Genomic DNA, 27798 nt, shown 5'->3' on the forward strand with positions numbered 1-27798 from the left:
ACTTGCATACCATTGACCCAGGGATACTCAAAATACTCCCCAGAAGTCTAAACTGGAACTAGTGACCTTCTCAAACACCTCAGCAGGCAGGTGCATTATCAACAGCATCTACCTTGACCCCTGTAACTGCAATTACAGCAGAGCCTGACAGCAATAAAACCTCAAGTCAATAGAATTTCCACTGGACTTCTTGTCCCCAGTGCTGGGGACCGAACTCTGTGCCCCAGCACGCCAGGCAAGCACTCTACCAATGAGCTACACTCCCAGCCAAGACAATCTAGTATTCCACATAGTATAGTACTATGTAGCCAAAGCGGCAAGAAGAGCCCAGTACACTGCAGAGTAGCTGCTGTCAAGGAAGATGCAATTTTTTTTGTTTGTTTTTGTTTTTTTTTTTTCTTCAAGCTGCTATTCTCAGTCACCACATGACCCTTCCCACAGCACAGCATCTATGCTGTTTGCTATGTTGCTCCTTGGAAACTGAACGAAGACAAGCACTTCCAAATTCTCAGAGCAGTTTTGTTTTGCTAAGACTGCTGAAATGCATGGCTGTGCATCTCTTCCCCGAACTTAGGGATGCTGAGTTGCATCCTGCCACCAAGGCCTTCATTGCCTCCCAACTTCAGGAGCTCCCTGCCATACCCAACATCTCAAATGACTCATCTGTCCTGTGAGGCAGTAGCCTCAATGGAGTTCCCAAGACCCTTTCAGTCAAGATTCGGGGGCAAAATTAGCTTGACAACACCATGAGGGCATCTGTTTGTCTCTGCTCTGTCTCTTTATCCTGTCTCTTGTGTGTCCATTACCCAGAGGCTTCGAGACATGACATCACAATAGACTGGTGGCCAGTGCTGATGTGTGCAAATCTCCCATTCATCCAGGCCTTAAAATGATCTGCAAAACTACTCAACAATACCATTCCTCATTTTGAAATATATATGTATGTAGTTTTTGAGACAGGGCCTCAGTACACAAACCTGGCTGGGCTCAAACTCACTATGTAGGCCATGCTTGCCTCAAACTCAACAGAGATCTGCTTGTCTGCTTCTGCAGTGATGGGATTAAAGGTATATTCCATTATACCCAGCCATCTTGCTAAATTTTGCTTTGTTTTCTTCTAGAGGACATTATCTTTTTCTCACTTGAAAAAAAAAAAAAACTTACTATGCTCACATGTAATTTCTAAAAAGGTTTATAATATGATAAATATAGACAAACATCTGATATCATTGGGAGTTTTTGGAATTTTTCAACAGTTTTTACACATGTAAAGATTCACTGGGACCCAAGAATTTGAAAACAATACTAAGTTAAACTTCTCTTTGAGATTTAATCTAACATTGGCCATGACTCAACCCACAAAGACACTAAAAGATGGGTAAAAACTTGATAAGGACTCTGTCCTAAAGACATACACATTCAGCACACATTAGGACCTGTCCTGATAGTCAACAGTCAGCACACATTAGGACATTAGGACCCTGTCCTAACAGTAAACAGTCAGCACACATTAGAACACTCTCCTAATAGTCAACAGTCAGCACACATTAGGACATCAGGACCCTGTCCTAACAGTAAACCGTCAGCACACATTAGACATCAGGACCCTGTCCTAAGAGTCAACCGTCAGCACACATTAGAACACTCTCCTAATAGTCAACAGTCAGCACACATTAGGACATCAGGACCCTGTCCTAAGAGTCAACCGTCAGCACACATTAGAACACTCTCCTAATAGTCAACAGTCAGCACACATTAGGACATCAGGACCCTGTCCTAAGAGTCAACCGTCAGCACACATTAGAACACTCTCCTAATAGTCAACAGTCAGCACACATTAGGACATCAGGACCCTGTCCTAAGAGTCAACCGTCAGCACACATTAGAACACTCTCCTAATAGTCAACAGTCAGCACACATTAGGACATCAGGACCCTGTCCTAAGAGTCAACCGTCAGCACACATTAGAACACTCTCCTAATAGTCAACAGTCAGCACACATTAGGACATCAGGACCCTGTCCTAAGAGTCAACCGTCAGCACACATTAGAACACTCTCCTAATAGTCAACAGTCAGCACACATTAGGACATCAGGACCCTGTCCTAAGAGTCAACCGTCAGCACACATTAGAACACTCTCCTAATAGCCAACAGTCAGCACATACTAGGGCCCTGTCCTGACAGTCAATATCCAATACACATTAAAACCCTGTCCTGACAGCGAACAGTCAACACACATTAGGACCCTTTCCTAAAGATGCACATTCAAGTTTAGGCAGACAGTAAACAAACATGACTAAAACAAGGTGAATAGGGTCACTATAAGTACATGCAAAGAATTAAAACCAGCCTACGGGTGTATATCAGTGGGAGAGCACCTCCCTAGTATTCATAAGATCTTGGGTTACACCATTAACAGCATCCCTAAAAAAGGGGAGGAATTTAAACTGGATCGTACACTTGGGTGGCAGCTTAATTTTGACTGGTCAGAAAAATCAGATGACACATTTAGACCGAGACCTGAAAGTAAAGAGAGAGGCAATCATGGAGAAAGGAATGGGGATAAGGCAGAACACTGTGGAAGGAGAAAGTCCTGGTACAAAGGCCCTTAGGGCAGGAAAGAGCTCAGCAGGTTCAAAAACCAGACCTTGGGCCATAAACTCTACAGCTGTAATGGAGGAAAGGGTAAAGTCAGAGGAGTGGAGCCAGGCGAGGACACAAACCAGAGAAAGGCATGTGCTTTTGGGGGGTGGGGGGCAGGTGCATGTGTTCTTCCACTGTCCACACTCCAGCCCCACTCCTGCCTCTACTCAGAGGAACCTTGACAGAGTTCCTTAGCTACCACAGCCTCCTCTTCTGTAAGGTACCGTATACAAAGCTACGCTGTGGATTAAATGAAAGGAGGAACATAGCATGTGTGCTTAGCACAGAGCAAACAGAACAGGGGAGACATTCCTGCTCTCTCCCGTTTCTGTACTTTCTAATCTGCTGTTTGCTTACAGACTTCTTAGTTGAGGATAATCCCTTCCACCCAGCAACTCCAAATGATGAGGTTAGGAAAGGGCCACGTTACAAGTTACACATATATAACCATGCCAGCACCAACTCCAGTAGAACATCCTCCGTGCTATTCCTAATAAAACCAAAGGTACCATGCATGGAGGAGGGGTGAGGATGCTCGCATAGCTCTTACGCAGCACAAAAAAAAAAAAAAAACACACAGAGGTCTTGCCAAAGTCCTCTAGTGCTGATTCCAGGTCGCCTCATTTAAAAATAATAACATCAAAAAGATTTGTCTAAAGTTATACAGGTAAAGAGGGGCTTCTGCATGAAGATGTGTTTAGAAGATTCTGGAATACAAGTAGGTCTCTCAGAACTGAGGTCAAGGATCAGTTAGTTCAAAAAGACACCACATCACTGTCAGGTCAAGCAGCCTCCAGTTGGGAGGGGTTAACAATGGGCAGAGTCAGGCAAGCCATGAGGTCTCTCAGAAGGAAGAGAAAGGAATGCCCCAAGAAGGAAGGGTGGCTGGCATGTGATCAATCTCCTGGCCAGAGGCCAAGGAAACTCTGTCCAGAGGAGCAGAAGTCTCCTCGCCATGTCCTCACCCGGGTACATATATGGTAATATGGCTGTAAACCCTGGTTAGAGAAAGCCCAACACTTCTATAGTTGGTTCTCCCAAGACAGAGCAAAAGGTTTTCTTTACAACTGTGTTTCTGTTCCTGGGCTCCCTCGGGGTGGGTTCATTTCTGACCTTCCTCTGGGCAAAGATGCTGGATGAGATTTGTACTGTGAAAATAGTATGAGCCTCTGAATATTTTGTGTTGGACACAATGCCATCCCAGCCTCACCACACATCCACACAGGCCACTCCTTGCTGTCCTGTCCTGTTGGAAACCATCCTCGGATACACCACATTCCTGTCATCATGTAATTAATTCCGTTGTAAAAACTGCTGCTCGGGACATAGGAATCATGCTCAAATGCTTTCATTTTCAGCCCGTCCCAAAGGAAATGATCATCTCGGAAGATCCAAGGCCCTTTCACAGACAACCTCAGAAACCGTTACTCTAAATCTGAAGTTCACTGCAGCAGTTTGGTTTAAATGACGTCCCTTAGGGCTGGAGTTGCATTTCAGTGGTAGGCAGCTTACCTAGCAAGCACAAGTCCCTAGGTCCATCCATCTCCAGCAAGCTGTCCCTCACATATTTCACACACAAATCTACGTAGCCTTCCACACACACACCTGCTAAGTAGTCTACCCTGGAGACAGGTACACCTTCTACAGAGAGTTATTCCTCAGGAAAGATGCCAGTGCTGATATCTGTTCTTATGTCCCCACAAGACTGCAGTAAGAGAAGACGGCCACAAGCCTGGAACTGGTCAGCTAAAGTGCCGGAGAATTGAAGGTTAACAGCATCGAGCCAACAGTCCTCATTTCATATGTGGGAAAAGAAACCAAGCAGTCAACTCAACTGTCCGGCGATTTCCTGGAGGCCGCAGAGCCTATGAGAAGCCAATGACAGACCACAGGGCTACGGATACCGAGACCAGCACTTGTGAGAGGTGAGAGAGGGAGCTTATTTGGGTAAGAAGTTCAGGCTGAGCCGATGGGATGGTTTAGTAAGCACGAGTGCGTGCTGCCTCTGCCATGGCTGACAACCTGAGTTAGATCCCCAGGGAGAGAGAACTGACTGCTCCAAGTTGTCCTTTGACCTCCACACATGCTCCATGGCGTGCACGGACACATACACATGTGCACACATGGAGATATGAAATAAACAAATACAGGTGATTGAAACCTTTTTAAATTGAAGTTGGCCCCAGCATCAGAGGAAAGCCCTCTGTCTGTCTAGCCTGAACTAGCAAGTCAAGTTAAATCAGTCTCCTCAGAGAGGAAAATTTCAATGGATCTGGAAACCTGCTCTATCACAGGGCTCCTAACCCTGGCATGACTGACATTTGGACTTCTTCATGACAGACACATTTTCCTCAGCACCATAGTACAGTGTTTTCAACCTTTCTAATGCTGTAATCCATTAATAAAATTCCTCATATTGTGGCGACCCCCCCCAACAATAAGTATTTCGTTGCTACTTTATAACTATAATTATGCTACTGTTAGGAATCATAATATGAATATCTGATATGCGACACCCCCCCCCCAAAGAGTTGTGATCCACAGGTTGAGAACCACTGCCATAGCACAATGATCATCATTCCAGGCCTCTACATTGGTTACTGAATCCCAAGACCACAGGTGTGACAAGCAAAAATGTCTCCTGACAAAGCCAAATGACCCACCTAGTGGAGACCTATTCAGGCCCTAGGGATACATCTGTATTTTTTTTTTCCAACCTGATTACATAATTTGATGACAATAATCCAAAGCAGGTATTTTGGGTGGGGAAGAATGGTCTGTGTGTGCATATATATGTGCAGAGGCCAGCAGTCAACCGTAAGTGGTGCTCCTGAGGAGCCCTTCACCTTGTTGATTTTTTGTTTTGGTTTAGTCTGGTTTTTTGAGACATGACTTCTCTGTGTAATCCTGGCTGTCCTGGAACTCACTCTGTAGACCAGGCTGGCCTTGAACTCACAGATCCTCCTGTCTCTGCCTCCCAAGTGCTGAGATTAAAGGTGTGCACCACCACTGCCTGGCTTGTTTTTTGGGTTTTTGTTTGTTTGTTTTGTTTTGTTTTTGAGAGAAGCTCAAAAGCTGACTGGCCAGTGAACTGCAAGGATCTATCTGTCTCCCACTTCCCAGCTTTGGGATTACAAGCGTGGACCACCACACCTGGCTTTTTATGTGGCTCTGAGGATTGAACTCAGGTCCTCCTGCTTGCCTAGCAAGCACTTAACTGACTGAGCTATCTCCCAACCCCCCAGCCCCCAGCAGGTATTTTTATACCTAATCTACAGAAGAGGAAACAGACACACAGATGTTCCATGTTTTGCTGCTATCTGAGAAGCAGTGAACAGGAGGGTGGTGAGGAGCCCCCATCCTGTGGGACGGCAGGGTGCAACAGTACAAAGCAAGCTTGTTTCACTACCCTGTTCTCAGTTCCACTCTCGGATCATCACTAGCAATTCCCCAAGCTGTGTGTCCTCTAGAGAGCTGTAGTGAGCAACAGCTCAAAACCCTACCAAAAGAGCCGATTAATACATTTCTACATATTCTCCACATCTCTCTGCACACCAAAAGGGTTTTCCAAAGGAAGAAGGCAATTCAGAAAAGATTTCATCAGCAGAGAGGTACAACGCATTAATTTCTTCTGAGAAAGAGCCTGGAACCTTCATAGACAACATGGGTATGGATTACTTCACTCAACAAATATGTTGTTAGCTCTTCCAATGTGCTAGGTACTCTGGAGGGTTAAGCAAACAAAAACCCCCATGAAAACAGAGATCAAGAGACAGAGAGTTTCAAACAACAGAAGTCTCAAGTAAAAGGAAAAGCTGCACAGAGGAGGAAGAATTGGGCAAGACCCTAGTGGACAGAAGGACTTGACTATGTGGAGAGGGTGGTGAAGTACACAGCAGGAAGAATACACGAATACACACGCACGCACGCACGCACAAGATAAGGCAAATAAATGAACATCCCTAAGTCTTTCCCCATTCGGAAATAAATATGGAATGCTTTTAAGCTGTCTTTACAAAACAACAATCACTCCCCAGATTAAAGCCCCACCCCCCCAATGCAAATGAACCAGGATACTTGGAGGCTGGTGCTCTTTTCCTTCGGTCAGGTTTTTCTGAGTATACCCGGTAGTGCAGATGTTCTATGATGAGAGAAGTCCTCAAACATCGATTCCCTCAGTGTCGACAGACAGCAGGTTAAAATGCAGCTGCACTTGTTTCTTCATGTGACTAGACAACCCCAGGGCTCACAGGTAGCCTGTGGTCTCTTCCTACATCTAGGTTCAAAGCCATAAAAGCATGCTCATGTAAACACAGAGAGCTGTCTTTTTTCGTCAGAATTCTGCCTAGTGAGCTAGCCTGCCTTTCCATTTACCTGAAAAGAAGAAGACTGCCAGGGCCATGTACAAAGGTGAGCTTCAACAGGTGAGAACTAGCCATGAAACACAGGAACCATAAAAAGACTGGGCAGGCATCCTCTAGGACAGACTTTCTCAAGCATGCAAGGGTACACATCACCTGAGGGTCTTCCTAAATGTCAGCTGCTGCAGGTCTAGGTGGGACCCGAGAGTACAAGCAACAAGTTCCCAGGTGACACCAAATGCTGACCCATGGGCTACATGCACAGAAATATGTAAACAGTGTTTCTCAAACTTTTGACCGAATCCAACAGCAAGAGAAATACCGAACTCAACAACACAACGTGTTCTCTTGCATGTTCCCTCTTTCTGTGTGTGTTGTTGCAAAGAACACATGGGTTAATTTTGTCGTTGTTGTTTTGGCACTGGGCTGCTTCTCACACAACAAGCACATACTCTGCCTCTGAGCTATTCCCACAGCCCAGTTTCAGCACAGGTGAAGCCAGGATAATCCAAAATTCAAAATGCTCCAAACTTCTTGAATGCTGACATGACACCACAAAGAAAATTTCACGCCATAAAACTACATCCATGTGCAAAACCACTGACTGAGATTATCTTCAGACTATGTGTATAACATGAATATAATGCAAGAGAGCCTCAGTGTTCAGACTCAGGATCCATTCCAAGATGCCTCCCGTCTACATCACTGCAGAACACTTGGAGGATTTCTATTCCTCTTACTTCACTGCAAACGTTGAGCAAGGTGCTCAAATCTGACTTCCCCATCTCTAGACGGTCTGCCACTAAGGGGTGTGAATAGCATTTTTGTTTATCCAGAAATACAGTGAGACACTAAAAAGAAATTTTTTTAAAGTTTGGATGACTTTCAGACTCCTTTGAGATCAAAGGCGTATCAAAATGGAAATGTCACTAAGAAACATTCAGGTACGTCAGGCAGAGTGGCACAAGTCTTTAATCCCAGCTCTTGGGAAGCAGAGGCAGGAGACTCTCTGTGAGTTCGAGGCCAGGCTAGTCCATACAGTGAGTTCTCGGACAGCCACGGCTACACAGTGAGACCCTGTCTCAAAAACAGGGAGAGAGATTCGGGTGCTAAGTTCTCATCATTTTCACTTCTGTTTTATCACCCACAAGTTGAGGGTAAGAATGCTCATGCGGTCCTAAGCAAAGGTGTCTCATGTCATTTCCCTCTCAAAAGAACAAGGGCTTCCTGATGAAAAGGGTGATTCGTGGTGTGGGACAAGAAATACAAAAGATAAGCCTGGAACGTCTTGTCACACAGAAAGAAAGTATGAGAACGTTCAAGGTTTTGTCAAAAGTCTCAGGAACCAACTTGAACTCCCTCACGGACATCAATAACTACAAGGCTAGGGGTAGTGGCACACATCTATATATAATCCCTATGCTCAGGAGGCTGAGGCAGGAGGATCACCAAGTTGAGGCCCACCAGGGCTACACAGTAACCCTGTCTCAAAATTACAAGAACAAAACGGGGGAGCAGGGGGGAGAGGGGGGAGAGATAAAGAAAAGTAACTATATGAAGAAAAGCATACAAAGTATGCTTAAATCTGCGAGTTCACGATGGTACTAACTTTTAAAGAATACCTGCCATACGCAGAGATACCCAAGAGCGGCACTGGAGATATTCTGAAATGGAAAACATTGTGCCCCTGAAGGGCACAAAATAGATTTGGCAAAAAATAAATAAATAAAAAAGAATCTGACGGGGCCGGGAGGTGGTGGCACACGCCTTTAATCCCAGCACTCGGGAGGCAGAGCCAGGCGGATCTCTGTGAGTTCGAGGCCAGCCTGGGCTACCAAGTGAGTCCCAGGAAAGGCGCAAAGCTACACAGAGAAACCCTGTCTCGAAAAACCAAAAAAAAAAAGAATCTGACGGTCTGAGCCTCTCTATCTAACTACCAAAATATGATATGTTGTAGGTTGCTGAGTTACAGTCACAGCTTCTATGCGATGAATGCCGACAGCACTCCGTCCCCCAGCACCTGCACAGGAGAGCACCCAGGGCTGCGGACTTGGAAGTATGACATTATGTACCTACAAAAGGAATTCACATCCTCAGGATTCACACTGAAATATAGATGCACTAGTGTGTCTAGGATGAGCTTCCACATAATCAAGACTGAAGCGGGGAGCATGTGAGGATGCAGGCGGAACAAGATTAGCAGTGAGTTAACCGTGGCTTCGTGCAGAGTGTGCTGAACAAAGTGGGCTCCATGTATTGAGAAACTACTGTTGGGGCTGGAGAGCACTCGCTGCTCTTATAAAAGACCCAAGTTCGGTTCCCAGCACCTCCACTTTGCCGCAGCTCACAACTGCTCGGAACTCCAGTTCCATTAACTTCAGTGCCCTTTTCTGGCCTTTGCAGGAACCACAACACATACAACTGGCTTACGTTTGAAATCGTCTATGGTAGAAGTTTTCCTTACAAGCAAACAGGGCTAAGAAGATAGCTCAAAACAAAATAAAAACAAACAGGAAAAAAAAAAAAAAAACACTTGTTTTGCAAGCTTGATGACTTAGTTCAATCTCTAGAACGCACATATTAAAAACCAAACCAAACCAGGAGAGGACCTACTTCACAGGGTTAGGTTAGTCTAACGAATGACAAACGCTCCACTCACATGTGATTACTAGGCTCTTCTCTTCTGATAGGATACTTTACAAGAGAACAGTGCTTCATCTGTCATTCCATTTTCTTCAAAGGACAAAGCACACTGGCTGAGAACTTTTGGGCTGTGCAGTAAGTGACGAACTCTGGAGACGGACTATTTGTGTACTCTACTCATTCCATACATACTACTTCAGTGAAGTCCCATCGAGGGCTGGAGAGATGACTCAACAGTTAAGAGCACTTGCTCCTTTTTCCAGAGGACTGAGGTTTGGTTCCCAGCTCCTACAGGATGACACACAGCCACCTGGAACTCCAGTTCAGGGGATCCAGTGCCTGTTCTTGACTCCAAGGTTACCAGGCAGGCAGGCAGTGCATTTAAACAAATACAGGCAAAACGCTCACACACATAAAATTAAAACAATTTTTTTAATGAAATAAAATCCCATCAAAAGGACAGACCTATGGGAAAAGGGAAATACAGGTATCTCCTTGCTAGCAAGAGACTCATGGAAGGGTGTAACTGTGAGTCTTAAATACACAACTAATTTTATACTTGGTGACAGCCTGGGCTCTGACTCTGGGATGGCTGAGGCAGGTTTATTGTTCTGCTGTGTGGCTTGCCCATTGCTTCTTAGGTTTGACAATGAACATATATTCTCTGCAGTAATACAATTAGGGATTGTGATGCCCCTGTGAAGGCATCCCTTTGGAGTTTTCAAGGAGATCACTAATATGAAGCTTCTCCTGCCCCAAAGATGATGAAAACAGTGCTCTGTGTCAGGGCATCCCCCTAAGTGAAATCTGATGGACAGCAGGGTGGTGACAGGGCAGAAGGCTGGTGGAAGCCCAGGACCACCAGATGGTCCTCAGAATTTGCTGAGCAAAGCAAAGGTGAGTTTGACTGTTCAGCAAAAGAGACTCCTTTCCTACTTAAGCGAACTTCAATGCCAGGAAAGGGCACATGACAAACCAGTCTGGAAATCTAGGTTTCCCTCATGCCCCCTGGATCAAGTTTCCACCTGGTATGTGGTCTTGCCAGCCCGGCCGGTCTCTTTAGAAAGCACAGTCAAGTTCAGCAATGCTGAAAACCACACTGAGGACCCTGTCAGGGTTCAGAAATCCTCAGAACTGCTGATGTGCAAAATCTAGCCTCCACCATTGGACCTTGACTACCCTCCCGCCTTCAGCCCTACCCCTGCTCCCTACCTGCAGCCGCTCCAGCCTCCTTGCCCTGCCTCCAACACGGCCCACCTCCTTCTACCTCAGGGCCTTCGCACTTTCTACTCTGGACTTCAGGAATATCAACATGGGTATGTGGCTAGCTTCCACCAGAGCTCTGCTCAAATGTCACACAATAAAGAGCCCTGCCTTAACTCCCAACCCCAACACACCCTTCACACCCCTCGAACTTTTGTTTTTTTATTTATTTGGATAATACATAACTAAAATTTACCAGTATTTCCCATTACCAGAACTTTTTAATTTTAACAAACAAAAAGTCTGTGTGCATGAATGCAACTTCCCCTTCCTTTAGCCCGAGATGTTGCCAGTCTACACACATTCTGGCCCTAGAAATCTGACTACTCACACGGGACTGCCTACTATGAGAATCATACAATGTATATCTGGTGAAGGCTGGCTTCTTTCGGTTAGCATAATGTTTTCCTGGTTGGAATACACCGTGAAAAGTTTCTTCCTTTTCTGGGCTGAATGATAGTTCACTGAACGCATTAACAGCACTTTGTTTTTCATTCATATATTAATAGATACTCTGGGGTTTTGTTTCAGCCTCTTGGCTAACGTCAGTGAGGCGATTTTCAACACAAAACAAACGCATAAGTCCGTGCTTTGAATTCTTTAGATACCGAAAACTGGAAATGTCAAATCATATGATAAGTCTGTTTCACATTTTCAGGAGCTACCTCTTGCATTCCCACCGAGGATACACAAGGGTTCCAATGTCTCCAAATCTTGCCCACACTTGTTCTTCGTTCATCCTCTCTTGCCTGACTTCTCCCCACAGCACTTAGCACCTGCCATACTATAACACTTACTTGTTTGGTCACATTGACTGCTTCCCACCAGCTAGGACGTAAACCTCTGAGGAAAAGACGTGATTGCTTATTGCTATACCACAAGCACCTACAACACAGTTGATACTTAGGAGGTACTCAAGAAATCTGTTTACTACGCAACATAAAACACTTGAATCATAACAATTTTAACAGGGGTGAAAGTCTGTTAGGTACATGTAGCACACCAACTGCTTTCCAGCTATGATCAGTCTAGGGAGAATCTCGTGGTTTAACAGGTGATGGCTTCAGGAGTCTATTCAGCTCATTCCTCATTAACAATCATCTCAGAACCACAGACACTATGACAACTAGAAAGAGTCATAAAAGTAATGTCATTCATACCACTGACTTCAAGCCTGATCGCATTTATCAAACTTCAACAGCAAAAAAAATGAGCTAGTACAACTGCCTGCAATTCTAGTTATCAGCAATCTGCAAATCCAATGCATTTTATTTTCAAAGATCAAACCAATAGCAGGCAAGACAGGACACTGTCCTTGTGTAGATTCCTTAATTAGAAGTATCCAAGGACAGCTTGACCTAGAAACCTAACTCCAGGCCTGCTTTTATTTTGGTGAATTTTTTTTCTGTTGTTCATATTTGGTATCTGTTGTTTCATTTGGTTTGATTTTAAAGAGCTGCTTGTATAAAAAATAAAAAATAAAAAAAAAAAGTCAGACAGAAATTCCATGAGATCATTATTAGCTAAAAAGCCATGTGGATTTTTCTCCAGTCAGTTCCTCGCACACCACTGAATTAGTCCCAGAGTGTCCCACTCCCACCCCCACCTCCAGAGTCTAGTGTTTTGCAGCTGAGAACACTTTGAGGGCAAAGTCAAAAGATCTTTCTTGTGGCGTTAACCTATTTCTCTTCTAAGCAACCATTGCACCTCACATCCTTCAAGGAAGGCTGGCAAAAGGAACCACCTTGTTTGAATGGATGGTGACACCCCAGTGGCTTTCATGCAGAGACCCGAGTGATTCATTGGGAACATAGAGAACTTTCCCTGCTTGAGTTAGAAGGAAATCTTGATGGGATTTTCTGTTCTGATTTGACTGAGTCAAAGAGCAGATTGTATTTTCAATGCACACGCTCACAAGAACACATCAACACAACTGACAGACATGAAGAAGAAATAGTTTCAAGAAAAAAAGAAAGAAAGAAAGAGAATTGAAATGAAGAAGAAAAACACTGCTACCAGGCAAATCAGAGGCCACAGGACAAGCTACCAACATTCCACAGATCGAACTGAAGCAGTTTAAGCTCTCCAATTATTCCGGCAGAGACACACCTGACTCTTTCAACCTGCTCGGATGCCTTGATGTGAAAGATCAAGATATACTTCAAATATGAGAAAGACCTAGTGCTTCACGTGGACACTGGTTTCGTTTGGTTTTCCTTTACCGTCCTGACTCCACCTTTCAGCATAAAGCTTTCCAAAATGAATTCAGTCCGACATTAAATCCTTCTACAAATAGCTACATTCTTTTATCCCTGCCAGCGGCTTATTATCAGCTCCTTCACACATCAAGGGAAGTATGGTTAGTGCATCATTGGTGGGACATGAGTAAGAATTATTACATTAAGAGCAGTGTGTTTACTAATTCTCCCAGCTTCTCGCTCCCCAGCACTCTGCAAACTTAAGCATACTTGGTACACATTATTGCCTGGGCTGTATCTCGGTTTCTTTACCCATATCTAAGGTCTTCTATGAGACACAGCTCGGCCCCTGGGCTTACTACAACTTAATGGGGCAGTCTTATTATTTTTAGGCATCAGAAGACTCTGTGGACCAGTTGCCCCTTGTCTGCAACATACCCCAAAGAGAGGACTGACCCCGATCTTTGGTCAACATCAGTCCATAAAAGAACTAACCTTCCCATCCCAAAGTTTTCCACTCCACCAGGACTCCTGAGGATCTTATCAACAGGAAACAAAAGCATTATACTACCATAATGAAGTATCTGGCTCTTAGTCCCTAATTAGAAAAGCCCAAAGATTGTAGCCCAGGGAACAGCTAAATATTTAGGACATTAAAGAAGTTACCAAGAACTAGCTGCCCACAGCTCCCCCACCCCTATTAACCTGTTGTTTTACTCAGTTCACAAACATTTCACAAGGAAAAAACTTGATGGACAAACCATAGTGGCTGTCTGTCCACCTACAGAGGCTCTACTTTCTAGAAATGAAGTGTGGCCATTTTAGGGGGTAAAAAAAATAAAAATAAAAATAAAAATAAAAATAAAAATACAAGCCACTATATTGACCGAGAAATGCTGCCTTCAGCTCCTCTTCCAAAACCAAAGATCAAAACAAGAGGAGCGCTCTAGGTCCCTTGACATTCAGATGGCTCCAGTCAAACCCTGGAAGCTACTGTGTTATTCTTTAAGCTCTAACTTCCCTTTAAGAAGTTCTCATTCTTTCACTTGGCCACTTTCATTTCTTGCAGTCCAGCCCACTGATTACGTACATGCGCGTCCACAACAGTGACAGTGTGTGAAAGGGAGGAGTGTTTCACTTTTGCTTAAAGACTTTGGCAGATGAAAAGTTCTGCATCGTTTAGAATTTAAATAATGAGCATGTCTCTCTGGTCACAGTCCCATTTTACTGAAATCTGTTGTTTGGTACACACACACACACACACACACACACACACACACACACACGCCCCAATAAACATTGGGCTGTTTCAATTCTGAGCCACCTTCAAAAGTGGCTGTCACTGGATCTTTACTCACCAAAGACCATGACCAATTTTGACCACAGTTCCTTCCTCTTCCCTACTCTACCTCTATGGCTGCTCCAAGAGGACTTGCAAAAAGGTTTAGGACAAACCCCCTATTGACTACAGCACTCGGCTTCCACACTCACCTGACCCAGGTCAGGCACTCTGCAGCCAAAGCACGCCAAGTCAAGGATGCGAATCGTGCTCCCTTGTAGTCAGCTCCTAAGTATTTACAAAGAAAGAAGACTGAGTAGGGGACCCCACGAGAAATGTTCCCAAATCCAAGTTTCGACTTTTTTGCCTCCGTTTCCTGCAGATCCCACTCCCCACCTCCCAATTTTGCAGCCAAGTTGGCGGGATCTCTTGCCCCCAGATAACAGCAAACTCAGCTTGGTTGTTATTTCCCTTACATAGCTGACCAGAAAGATCAAGCCGGCACGCAGACACTCCGAACACGCCGGAGGTGGAACTAAGGCAAGTGTTGAGGCGATCCCAAAGCACTTGTTTCCCCGCGTGGAGGCCAAGTATGCGAAACCCGCACCCTCAATGGGCACGAGCTAGATCCACACTTCTCTCACCAACTCCCCTCTTCCCCCGGTTTTCTTCCGTTTTTTTTTTTTTAACCCTCCCCACGGGGGCCCCCACGCATGCATTATTCTACCAGCCATGCGGCGCAACAGGACTAGCTACATTTTTAGAAAGATTATTTCCTTGAGCAAACTCATATGACACCCCCTCAACTCCCCCCCCCCCCGGGGGGAAAAAAAGTATTTCCTGCAGCCACTCCAACAGTTTCCAACTTGGGGGAATGCCATTTCAGTACGGGGAAGGGGGTTGAAGCTGGTCACTAGAGTCGAGGACATTTGGGTGTTGCTTAGACCTAAAAAAAAAAAAATCAGACCTCCCGAAATTGCTCACAGGGAAAGCAGCCCCAAAATACTCGCCAAGTGCATGCAAAGCCACCAAGAACTCCCAGAGATCAGGGCAAAAACTTCTGCGCACGGGAGCCAGTGCCAACTCCCCGCGCCCTCTGCCCGGCCCCAGCAGCTACCTTGGTGACCGGGGAGCCACGCCGGTTTGGGGGAGCAGGACCAGGAGAGGGGTTAGCAGCCGCTGGGCAATCCCATGTCCGCGAAGAGGGAGTTCGTTCCGTTAGGATGGAAGAGAAACACCCACACCTCCTTTCGGCGTGCGCTTTCTTTCTCTCCACCCCCTGCCTCCTCCTCCTCCACCACCACCACCTCCTCCTCTCCTCCCACCCCAGCAGGCTTGAGGAAACGCTTCAGCAGAACATCCACATGGTTACTGCACTTTGAAGCAGCGCCTGGCCGCTTATATAGGCCGGGAAGCTCCCTGGGCAATGTAGTCCAAGTCCCAGGTCGTGCCAGCGCCTGGGGCTGCGGGGAAAGACTACAAGTCCCAGAATCCCCTAGGCTCTGGGGCTGGGTTCTAAATAGACGCGCGCGCGGAGACAGGGGAGGGGCGTCCAGAGGGACCTCCCGGGCTGCGAACCTGAGTCTGAAAATCCTACTTGCCTGGTTAGGAAAACGCGACCCACCGTCTCCCCAGGCTCATCCCCTACCCCTGTGAACCATTCTCTTTTGACTGTCGTGTCTTCCCTTTCCTAAAATCCAGGTGTCACTAGGGGCCGGAGAGAGGGGAAGAGCTCTGATTACTGTTTTGGGAAGTTTTTACAAGCTATTACCCACCCCCGCGCGACCTGTGTCCTGGAGCCAAGAATTTCAGAAATCCTAGTCACAAAAACGGCAATGTTAGCGGTCAAGGATTAAAGAAGCGAGTTTGTCTTTATTAAATCTGTTCTAGTTCTTTATTAAATCCTTCTAGTGTCTGCATGAAAAACTAAGTCTGGGAATGGAGTGGTTCCTGCTATTGGGGACGCGGGCTTATCGTGTGAGAGCCCTTTTCTGAATCCGAGCTGTGTCTTGTCTTTCTTCGCACGATGGGGGGGGGGGGGTTTAAAAGCAACTCAACCCTCTCCACTGAACAAATAAAGGAACCGTGTTGTGACTTGCCGATACCGCGATCGCGAAACAGAAAAGAAACAGAAAACTGCGACTTCGGCCCTGACCCGGTTTCTAGCAGCCCCTTTGCTCCTGGAATCTGTAAATGCTTAAGTAAATAAACCGCAAACCAGAAAAATAAGGATTTCAGAGAGAGCTGCTCACACTGAGATGCTTTCGTCCAGGCGTGCTCCTAGACGTCAGCCCCTTCATCTGGGGTGAAGTGGGTGGGTTTCAACCCACCACCAAGTAGTGTCTGGGCTCCAGGGTTTGGCTTTTGGAAGAAGTGCTTGGATTCGAGGCAGTCATCCTAAGCTCTTCTTCCCTGCCCCACACCCCAAAACCAGATTACACGTATTCATTCCACAAACGTTACCCGAGTGTCATCTGGGTGCCAGGCCAGGCACTGTGCCAGGATATGAGAGCGCGCCAAAATATATCATAACATCCTAAGCAGGATCTGTCTGCTCCCGCTAAAGACCTGCTACTAACAGTAATCCTTGTAATGTTAACAAATGGTTCTACTGAGCTCAGCCTGCATGCATTTTCATGCTATTGAGTTTTACCAACTCTGGGTTTGTTCTCTCTGCCTGGCAGGTGCACAACTCAGGACCAGGAGAAACCAGGTTAACTTCAGTCTGCATTACAGCCCCAGCCAGTACCTATACAAAGCACTTGCCTTTCGGGACCTCATCACTATTTCCTTAAAAGACCCCTACCCCCATTTTAGAAGCAGCCTCTGAGCCCTAAGGCAAATAAATCACTGTCATTTCTTTACCACGGTTTTGCCATCTTTGCCATAGAGGGATTAGAGAGATACTCATTGGTACTTGCCTGCTCTCTTTCCCTATTGCTGGATTCAACAGTCTTGTCCGATGCCTTGTAAAACTTTAAGAACAAATGAGGGCAAACTAACTAATAATTATGGACATCCCATGGTTGCATGTTGTGTTCCAGGCATTGTTTCTAAGATAAGTGTATCATTTCATCAATTCCTATTAAGGAATCTTTTTTTTTAACCCACAAGAAGCTAAAGGCATACAGGTTGAGTTCCTTCCTAGAAGGCACACAATTGGCTGGTCTTGGAACTCTAGTGCCTGATGCTTCATACTGGTTTTTTCCCTCCTCAGGAAAACCTCCAACTTGCCACAACAGAAGAATCCACACTGTTACATAGTTGTTTCTCCTTCCCATCATAAAAACAATTTGTTCCATTTTCCAAGGACCTTTGACTCTACCTTTCAAGCAATCTCAACAAATGAGTCCATGATAATATAACTAGTGAAGGAAGAGCAGGGATTACTTCATGAGCTTCTGACTAGGAAACAATGGAGTTGTAACATGGGTTTCCAAAAGAATACTTGGTCAAAGTTGAAAGGAACAGATGGCTCATTTTCATACTCATCACACAGTAGACAAAAGCCCCCTACCTATTCTATCCATGGTCTTCCCTCCCCAACCACACGTTTCAGTGAGAGACCATGCCTTACTTATGTTTATATACTATAGTTCTCTTTACTCAAAAGGACTTACTCTTTTGTATGCACATTTTTGAAGATCTGGAAAAAAAGTTTCTCAAACCTTTTAATGGAAGGTGTGTTGAGCATATGGAAGGCAACATAAGCATATTTTCTGAGCATACAAGTCTTTTAGCTATCCAGATCGTCGGTTCTTTTTCTTCTTCTTCTTCTTCTTCTTCTTCTTCTTCTTCTTCTTCTTCTTCTTCTTCTTCTTCTTCTTCTTCTTCTTCTTCTTCTCATTTATTTATTATGTATACAGCATGTATGACTGCAGACCAGAAGAGGGCACCAGATCCCATTACAGATGGTTGTGAGCCACCATGTGGTTGCTGGAAATTGAACTCGGGACCTCTGGAAGAGCAGTCTGTGCTCTTAACCTCTGAGCCATCTCTCCAACCCCAGATCGGGTTTCTATGACAGTGTGTGCATCTAGTATTGTTCAACATTTAGCAAGTTCTGGAAGATGCTAGATCACATAAAAGAGATTCCTTAGGATGTACAATTGATGCTGACAGTGATGGATGCTAGAATGAGTGACTTGTTCACGTTTATGAACAGGGGTCAGGAGGAGAGCTGCTGCTCCTCCTTATATGTTATAGTTTTCATGGGGGAAAAAATCCTAGACCTACATCTCTGATCCATTAGCTACCAGTCATTTAGGCACCTAAGATGTGAATAATTCTAACAAAGATGTGAAGTAGTTGTAAAATACACAGTGAGTTTCAAACACTTAGTTTAAAAGCAAAACAGCAACAACAAAAAATCATCAGTAATTCATGTTGATAGCATGCTGAAATTACAATACCATGAGTAGCTTAGATTTCACAATTGAGATGACTTTCTCCCCCCCCCCCGCCCCATTTTTACTTTTTAAATGGACTAAACATTAAGGCTGCAGCTCATGCTATATTCTCTCTGACAATGCTAATCCAATAAACTGAGAATCAGATTCCTAAAGTAACTCCAAATGATGAAGACCAGGGCTGGGAGATAGTTCAGTGGCTAAAACCTTTACTATAAAAAAAACGTGAAGCCCAAGTTCTGATCCCCAAAAACCCACATAAAAGCCTAGCAGGTGTGACAACCTGTAATTCCAGCATTCCAGAGACAGAGACCTGATCCCCAGGGCATGCTCACTAGCTAGACTAGCTGGCTTGGTGAGTTCTGGATACAGTGAGAAACCCTGCCCAGTAAATAAAGAGGAACATGACAGAAGATACTCAATGTCACCTTTGAGCCTTGACATGCATGTGCACGAATATGTGCCATGAACAAGTGTACCTATACATATGCAAACATGTATACATATACACATACTACATGCATGCACACACCCAGGAAAAATAAATAATAATCTGCCATGAAAGTAGCTATGTGTGACTTTACCCTTGAAATGCCCATGCAGGGAAGCCAGAGGACTTTCCGGTCAGGACAGTATTATAGACCAGTTCTGAAGAAAGTCCAAAACGAGCACAGCAGCTTACTCCAGGGAAGCCCTACAAATAGAAACCATTTTTGTCAGCAGTACACGGCTGCAGACTTGGACTAAATTCATCTGCTGAGAAACCCACCCACAGGTCCCCTCCTACTAAAGAAAGCAGGAGGTACTAAGGAAAGCAGGATTCAGAAAAAGCAGGGTTGACATCCAGCTGCACCCTTAATATCCAAGGTGTGGAGAGAATGATGTGACTAATTCTCGACTTGCCAACGCACCGCATCATTGAGTTACAGGACACGAAAGAGCTTTCAATCCCACCCGAGCTTTATCAAGACAAGAACATCATCACCAAGGCCAGAAAAACATACTGGTTCATCCTGATACCATGCTTAGCCATAAAACAAGTGTCATCTTCTAGGCATAATCTCCAATCACCTATAACCGTCACAGTTAGCATTGAATGTTTCTGTTAATAGCTTCTCCACATCACCCTTAAGTGGCATGATAGCACTGCTGATATTCAAGCTATAGAATGTGTTCTATCTTGGAGCTAACTTCTTTTTACCTGGTGTAATGGACAACCTTTGACCATGAGAAATATCAGTAAAGAGAAATTGATATTGCCTATATAGATACCAGATCATCTTTCCTAGTCATTTGTTACCCTTGTGTAGTAGAAGAAAAAAGACGTAGTCATTTTTGATGATTTTATAAAACCCATGATACTAGTTCCTAAACACCAACAGACATTCCGAATGGTAGTGTGGGGGCTTAAAAGAAAATGACCTCCAAAGGGAGTGGCACTATTAGAAGGTGTGGCTTTGTTGGGGTGGATGTGGCCTTTTGGAGAAAGTGTATCACTGTGGAGGTGGGTTTTGAGGTCTCATATATGCTTAAGCCACACCCAGTGTCTCAGTTCACTTCCTGTTGCCTGCAAGATGTAGAATTCTCAGCTACCTCTCTAGCACCATGTCTGCCTGCCCACCACTATGTCCCACCATAATAATCGACTAATCCTCTGAACCTGTAAGCCACCACCTCAATTAAATGTCTTCTTTTATAAGAGTTGCCATCATCATGATGTCTCTTCACAGTAATAGAAACCCCAAATAAGACAAGTAGTATCAGTCCTTTGAGTTTTTGCACTGAGTGGTCCAAAACCCACTCATAGGCATATCCAAAGACTAAATTATCTTGGAGCCCGCTGTGTGGTTTTTATTCTTACAGACAAAATAAGATTTTTGAAGATGAGTATTTGTGTACCCTTTGTAGCTCTAACTTGGCCCTGGATGAAGAGGAGGCATTCAGGTTTAGCACTTACTGGATCATGAATTCTTGGGACTCCAGGAATGGCCAGAAGAAATGATAACCTGCAGACATGCAACAGCCTACATGAGATGGAAAGTAGAGCTGATATTCAAACCAAAAAAAAAAAAATCTAGGAAAGAGAGTAAGTTGGTATAGAGCTTAGAAAAGGAAGGCACTTCCTGAGTCTAGACTCTGGGCATCCTGCCAGGCAGGCAATGTAAGTTACTAAAACCAGCAAAACAAGACCAACAAACAAAAACCCCAAATGAAACAAAATAACAAACAAACAAAAACCTGGGCTTAGGTAGTAGCCCAGTGGTATTCACTTAGCTCAAGTTAAAAAAAAAAAAAAAAAAAAAAAGGCAAAACCAGTTACTATTACTTTATTCCACACGGAAATGACGGCTGTGCTATCTCTGATGTAGTGTTGTGAATATTATCTGGACTCCCACAAACATAAGGACTATTCATTCCTTACACATTATTTTCCTGTGAACATGCAGTCAGGGGGTTACCACAGAGTAGGACATCCACACGCACTTCCTGCCTCCCATCTATAAGATTATTATCCTAACCATCGAGGGTTGACAAATCGGACCTGGACCCTTGAAATGCTTTGCTGCCTTATTCTATTATTATATCATAAATTAAATACACGCGTCAAAGGAGACACGTGAAGCTATTTTGTTGTTGTTTTGAGATGGGGGGGGCGTGTCTCACTATATAACCAAACTCACCTGAACTCAAGGTCCTTCATCTGGTCCCCAGTGCTGGGATCGCAAGCATATGCCCCTGTACCTACCTGAAGCTCGAGTTTACACAAGAATTCAAGAATCCATGTTTTAAAATATATATATTTAAGATACGTGCCACAATGCCTGCTAGAAGGAAAGGGATTTTATTTTTATTTTTTTAAGATTTATTATGTATACAGTGTTCTGTCTACATGTATGCCTGCAGGTCAGAAGAGGGTGCCAGATCTCATTACAGATGGTTGTGAGCCATCCTGTGGTTGCTGGGAATTGAATTCAGGATCTCTGGAAGAACAGCTAGTGCTCTTTACTGCTGAGCCATCTGTCCAGCCCAAAAATCATATATATATTTTTTTAAAAAATCAGTTATTTTGCAGCTTCTGGGGAAATTATTTATTTAGATTAGAATTTCACAAACAGAAGCCTCATAGTATCTGAAACTCAATCTCAAAACTTTCACAACTATGTAGCCTAAAAATATTACATATTTCTTTATAGTTATCTAGCATATTAAAAGCTATGAAGTAAATCCTCCGTGAAATAGTTATAGACTAGTTGATGCTCTTTTGTGATACTTTTGCAGTTATGTTGGAGAAGGTTATGTTTCAACACATTGCTTTATTCATACTTACCTGGCTTATTAAAAGGCTATGAAGAAAACCCTATGTGAACTATTCACAGATAGTTGATTCCCTTTTGTGATATATTTACAGTTACACAGGAGAAGTTTACATTTCAATAGATTATTGAAAAAAATCTACATTGGGCATTCAAACTAGCAACAACCTAGCAATTTCCATGCAAATAATCTCCAAGCTATGAGTAATTCTATGTATTTCAGGATAGCCTTCTTGAGATTTTTTTCTAAATTGAGGCCTGCCCTTTTCTGAAGAGAAACAGAGGATAGGAGACTTGAGAATTTTTGCAGACCTCAGTTAATATAATCACTAACCCAGGTTTTAAAGTTTACTTAATTCAGTCACCAATCAAGTGGAACCTGTAACTTTTCTCACTTCCTGTCCCATGTTAGTGTAGCCAGACTTAAGCGAATCAACTACTTGCTTTCCTTCCCAATTTATTATGTTCCCAGATTTTAAGTCCCATTACCCTCTAATAGTGGGTAACCTATATGTTGAGTTTAACACAGAGCACTTGAGGTCCATGTTTCTTTCACAATAAGGATCATTTAGGTAGGAACAGCCCAGAGAAGCAGGACTAAGGGTGTAGGACTTGGTTAATTAGTGCTGGACTATCAGTGTTAGACTACTAGTGAATAAGTAGTCCTGTTTTACCAGGTACTCTGTGGGGCACTGGGAACAATGGAAGACAATGGAATGGGAAGAGCTGTTGCTGTCTGCCTTCTTGTTTATCCCAACCTTCCTTCCAGAGAAATTTCTTCATGAGGCTTGGAGGATAGCAAGCAGGAAGGCTGCCTGCTTGTAACAAACTAGTCGCCAGCTGGGCTTTCACCCCATACCCGTCTGGGTTTTCTTCCAGGTGTAGACTGTAGAGTGTGCAACTGTGGCCTTGAAAGCAGCCCAGAGGCTGGCAAGCCCTCAGTTACGTACCTCCAAGAGCCAACTCTCAGTTCATGCAACAATGTCTTTCCGTTAACATCTTACATATTATCAAGACGGTCCTAAGTCCCTGGACCATTTATATTGACTTTAATACAGCAAGTGGAGGAGTGGTTCTGAGTGGTTTCAGTCCATTTTTCCTTCAAAACTAGCCCTCGTTTCTTTCTTCTTGTGTGTGTATAGATACCTGGTGCTTGCTACCTCTTAGGAGGAGGAAGAGAAAAAGGAGGCAGGAGAAGAGGAAGCAGACACGACAAGGAGGAAAGTGAATCTCTTTAAAGACAGTCTAAGCCTTACTCAATATTTGGTAAACTTTAAGACCCAGAATATATCATCTATCCTTAACCAAAGGAGTAGTCATTCTATAAAGAAAAAAGCTTTAAACAAGCCTATGATACTCTATCACGAAAAGGCTACTTATAAGAAAATAATGATCGTTTTCAAAAGAATTCTACTCCTAGAAAAAACAAAACCCTTTCCCCCAAAGTTCTCTCTTTTGTCCATGAGAGAGAAAACATTACATGACAGAATGAAAAGAATAAAAGATTCCATTTAGTAGTAAGTAAATGTATTTGGTCTTTGAGAAGAACGATTTTGGAAAGACGTTTCTGATTATTTTTAACTCTTAACTCGTGTGTTGTTGAATGGTTGTTTGGCCTTGTGTATCTGGTTTGGGTTTAGGAAGAAGGAGGAACGGTTCGTTAGAATAAAAAAATCTTGCTCTTCCATTAGCCGTCTGTCCTTGCTTCTGACTTTTTATTTTTTTAGACTGTGCTCAACCTGACCCCAAATCAGTATTAGAAAGTAGGTTCTCACATTAAATTAGCCTTTATTTCTCCTCTGATTCACTTATTTTCAGAGCATATCACAAGGGAAGAGGCACCAATATTGAAAGGAAAGGGGGTTGGGGCCTGCTAACCTATTTTCAAACTACGTTTTGAACCAATAATAAGTCTGGTGACATGTTAATCCATGCTATAAAGTAAAGGAAATAAAACACTTTCCATATGTTTATGGAAAAATTCCCAATCCACAAGTAAATTTGATTAACGTCAGTCATTAAAAAACAAGTCTCATTTTATGTTTTTATTTCTTTTATAAATGAAGTAGAAGCAGAAAAATCTTGAGGTGGGACAAAAGTAGAATGTGTTTTAAAGGATTATTGGTGGAGAGGCTCATAGTCTTCTAGAATTCTCCAGAAAAGCTGAAGCTTGTTTGGGAGGTACTGAAAACTTCATGTTCATAGGATAGGATACACTTTTATTTGGCAAATAGTAACACCCACAAAGTATACAATAAAGAGATCTGAGTAGAACCTGGGATGCATGAGCAAGTAGAGCTTAGAATGCATGGACAAGTAGAACTTCAAATGATTTCTGATCCTAGATCTTTTTGCTCTTTAAGTCCCTTGTTCCTAACACTGTCTGGTATGTAGGGGATCCTTGGTGCATATGTATTTTTTAAACTCATAGAGTCAACAGATTTCTTAGCACCATTTATCTGCATGGAATATCTGTGTCTCTAAAGGTCAGACAAGGTGATAATGTAGATTCCTGATGGATTTTAAATCAACTAGTTAGTTATGGTTCTTTAACACTGAACTGTTTGTTAAGACAAATTCATTCATTTCAAGTAATTATTTAATTAAGATACAGTCTATAGTACTAAGTCATTTGTGTCCTAGACAGGTCAGAACTAAGAAGCCTCACACACAGAATTAAAGGGGAGCCGGAATGCCTGGGTCTTTCTAGATGTCTACCCAAGAAAAACGAAAGCAAAGCAGCATAGCAACTTCATAAAAGCTTGTAAATGAATGTTCACAGCAACAGTAGTCAGAATAGGCAAAAAGTGGGAACAATCCCAATGTCCATCTCAGTCTTCATTCTCTCTCTCTCTCTCTCTCTCTCTCTCTCTCTCTCTCTCTCTCTCTCTCTCTCTCGTATTTTTTAATTTATGTGTATGTGTGCATGTGCATGATTTTATGTGCACACAAAAGCCAGAAGAGGGCATTGAATCCCCTGAATCTGGAGTTACAGGCTTTGTGAGCCATCTTGTGGGTGCTGGGAACTGAACTCAGGGCCTTTTTGAGAGCAGTAAAGCATTCTTACCTGCTTCCATCCTCTCCCACCCCAGCCTGCATCCCCTTACCTATCCACCCAGGGTCATAAGATTTCCCTTCCTAGAACTCTTGGTCTTCCTGCCTCCATCTCTCAAGTGCTGGAATTACAGATAAGCCCACCATGCCCATTTTATGCAGTGGTGGGGACAGAACCCCTGGCCTTTTTTTTTCCATGCTGGTCAAACACTCTACCAACTGCAGTTGAACTTTCTTTTCAGCTGCCTGCTCACAAATAATAATACGGAGACTTATTATTAATTATGAAAGTTTGGCCTTTGGCTTAGACTTGTTTCCAACTAGCTCTTACAATTCAAATTAACCTGTTTCTATTAATCTACATTCTGTCACATGGCTTTTTACCTCTCCTTCATTCTGCATGTCCGACTTGCTCTGCATCTTGATGATGTTTCGCGGGGCTCCTCAGATTCTTCTCCAGTTCCTCTCTCTCTCTGGAAGTCCCGCCTATTCTCTCCTGCCTAGTTATTGACCATTCAGCTCTTTATTAAACCAATCAGAAGGTGCTGTAAGTAGAAACACATCTTACAGTGTACAAAAGGTTTATCCCACAACAACCAGCTGAACTACATCCCTAGCCCTGCAGTCTCTTTTGTGAACTTAAGTTTACTCCATTCAAGCAAAGTCATTTAATTAACAAAAGTAGCTCATTCTACGGATGTATTCACATTGTGCAGTCCTTAGGTTTAAAATTAATTTTAAAAGATTGTCTTATTTTATAACTAGCATGTCATAAAGATCTATATTTATGAAATACAGTGTGATAGTTCGATATACACTATACATTATGTAATAATCAAATCAGATTAATAAACCTTTTACTGAAAATATTCTTTTTAAAAAACTTTTTATTGATTCTTTGTGAATTTCACATCATGCACCCCAATCCCACTCATCTCCCCGTCCTATCATATCTGCTCCCGACCCTTGCAACCTCCCCCAAAAGAGAACAAACAAACAAAAATCTCACCATGGAAGCTGTGGTATGTCACAGTGTGTCACACAGTCTACCTTGTTGCCCAAACAGCTTTACTTGCAAATATTCATTGCATTGAGTCAGTGCACTGGTTCTAGGCCTCTGGCTTCTGCTAACACTCTCGATCCTGGATCCATGCCCGGACTCCTCTCTGATATCCTGTTGTTGCCCTGTGTCATGGAGATGTGTTAGCTTTGGTTAGGCCGGACCAGTCCCTTCCTGTGCTCCAGCAGCTTGCAGCAGTTTGCAGATGGGGTAGGTGCTGGTTGGGCCAACTCAAAAGCCTGGATCTGGGCCTGAGTTGGACAGCCCTCCCGCTCTCCTTCCCCCACATCACCAGAGCCAGCCCTCCTGCTTTCCTGCCTCCTGGGCCAGCTCTCCCACAGTGCCCAGGCGAGGGATGGGGCCAGCTCTCCTGAGTTCATGCCCTCTGGAGTTGCTCTCCCACACCCACACCACCAGGGGCAGCTTTATTGTATTGCCCAGGAGAGGTGTGAGGCCTGCTCTCCAAGTTCAGCAGCCGGTGAGGGACAGGACCAGGTCTCCTGCACCCACACTATGAAGGGGAGGGCCCACTAAATAGGGCACTCAGACATGAAAATGGCTTCAGGCAGCAGCCCAGACCACAGACATCTACTTGGCCTCTGGTGGTAACTCTGGCCCATGAATATCAACACACACTCCTGCTGCAGTAGGACCGTGGACATCACCATGGCCCCAGGTGGCAGCACAGGATACTCAGATCAGTTTGGCTCACCGTAGGCAGCATACTGGCAGACATACTCATGGCCTCAGGTATCCAACAGATACCTGACAACAGATATCCAAGTGGTCCTTGGTGGCAACATGGACCATGGACATCAACACAGATCCCAAATGTGACAGGGCCGTGGAACCAGTCATGTCCCTCAGTGGCAGCTGGGGGCCCACACATCCCCATGGCCTCAGGTGGCCTGCCACACAGGCAATGCAGATTAGTATGCTCTCCCCCCCCCATGGCAACATGACCCCAGGGTATTAACATGGCTTCAGGTGGCAGTGCAGACTCCTCATATCGACCGATTCTTCACCGCCATCACATCTCCCATTCTACCTCTCTCTACAGCACACAAACTGGTCCTTTTCTCTTTTTCTCCCATCTCTCCTCCACGTATTCTATCTTTCCCGTCTCTTTGCTGTATCTAGCAAGGCTCCAGGGATGCACCTGACTAGGATAGTAAGGGGATAAAGAAATAACAGACAGAAGACACAGATATGGAACCTGGGATTGTGTGCTCTGGGCTCTCAGCTGGAGATGCCTCAGCACTCTGGAAGGTCAGCAGGTTTATTAAATAGAGTTGAACAGACTGGTAGGGTTATTGCATACAGCTGAGCAAATATATGGGGTTATTACATACAGGTCAATGAGGAGGAAGGTTTATGGCATAACAGCTGGATCAAAAGGACAGGCTTGGCTAATCTCAGTAGACACAGTCTTCAGGCCATAAACATCCAGAAGGAGAAAGCTAGGGTGGACATTTTCTGCACACTGTCAACATTCACACTTGGACCAGAGGAAGGCTTTACCATGCATGCCTCTGAGCCTCACCCCAGGGAGAAGGCATTGCATTTCTCCATG

The 27798-nt window shown here is 44.1% G+C and overlaps 1 protein-coding gene across 13 annotated transcripts in view; it reads right to left on the bottom strand.

Moving 5' to 3' along the window:
- The window catches only part of Itpr1 (inositol 1,4,5-trisphosphate receptor type 1), a 343325-nt gene extending 327639 nt beyond the window's left edge, over nt 1–15686 (bottom strand). For all 13 annotated transcript variants that reach the window (XM_028867566.2, XM_028867579.2, XM_028867576.2 and 10 more), the window contains exons 1-2: nt 15506–15686; nt 14601–14676 (exon numbers count right to left, since the gene is read on the bottom strand). The gene's annotated coding sequence lies outside the window, so the exon portion shown is untranslated. The remainder of the gene's footprint in view (nt 1–14600; nt 14677–15505) is intronic.
- Nucleotides 15687–27798: the final 12112 nt, after the last annotated feature.

The sequence above is a fragment of the Peromyscus leucopus genome, chromosome X, assembly GCF_004664715.2.
Source record: "Peromyscus leucopus breed LL Stock chromosome X, UCI_PerLeu_2.1, whole genome shotgun sequence".
In the NCBI taxonomy this organism is placed as follows: Eukaryota; Metazoa; Chordata; class Mammalia; order Rodentia; family Cricetidae; genus Peromyscus; species Peromyscus leucopus.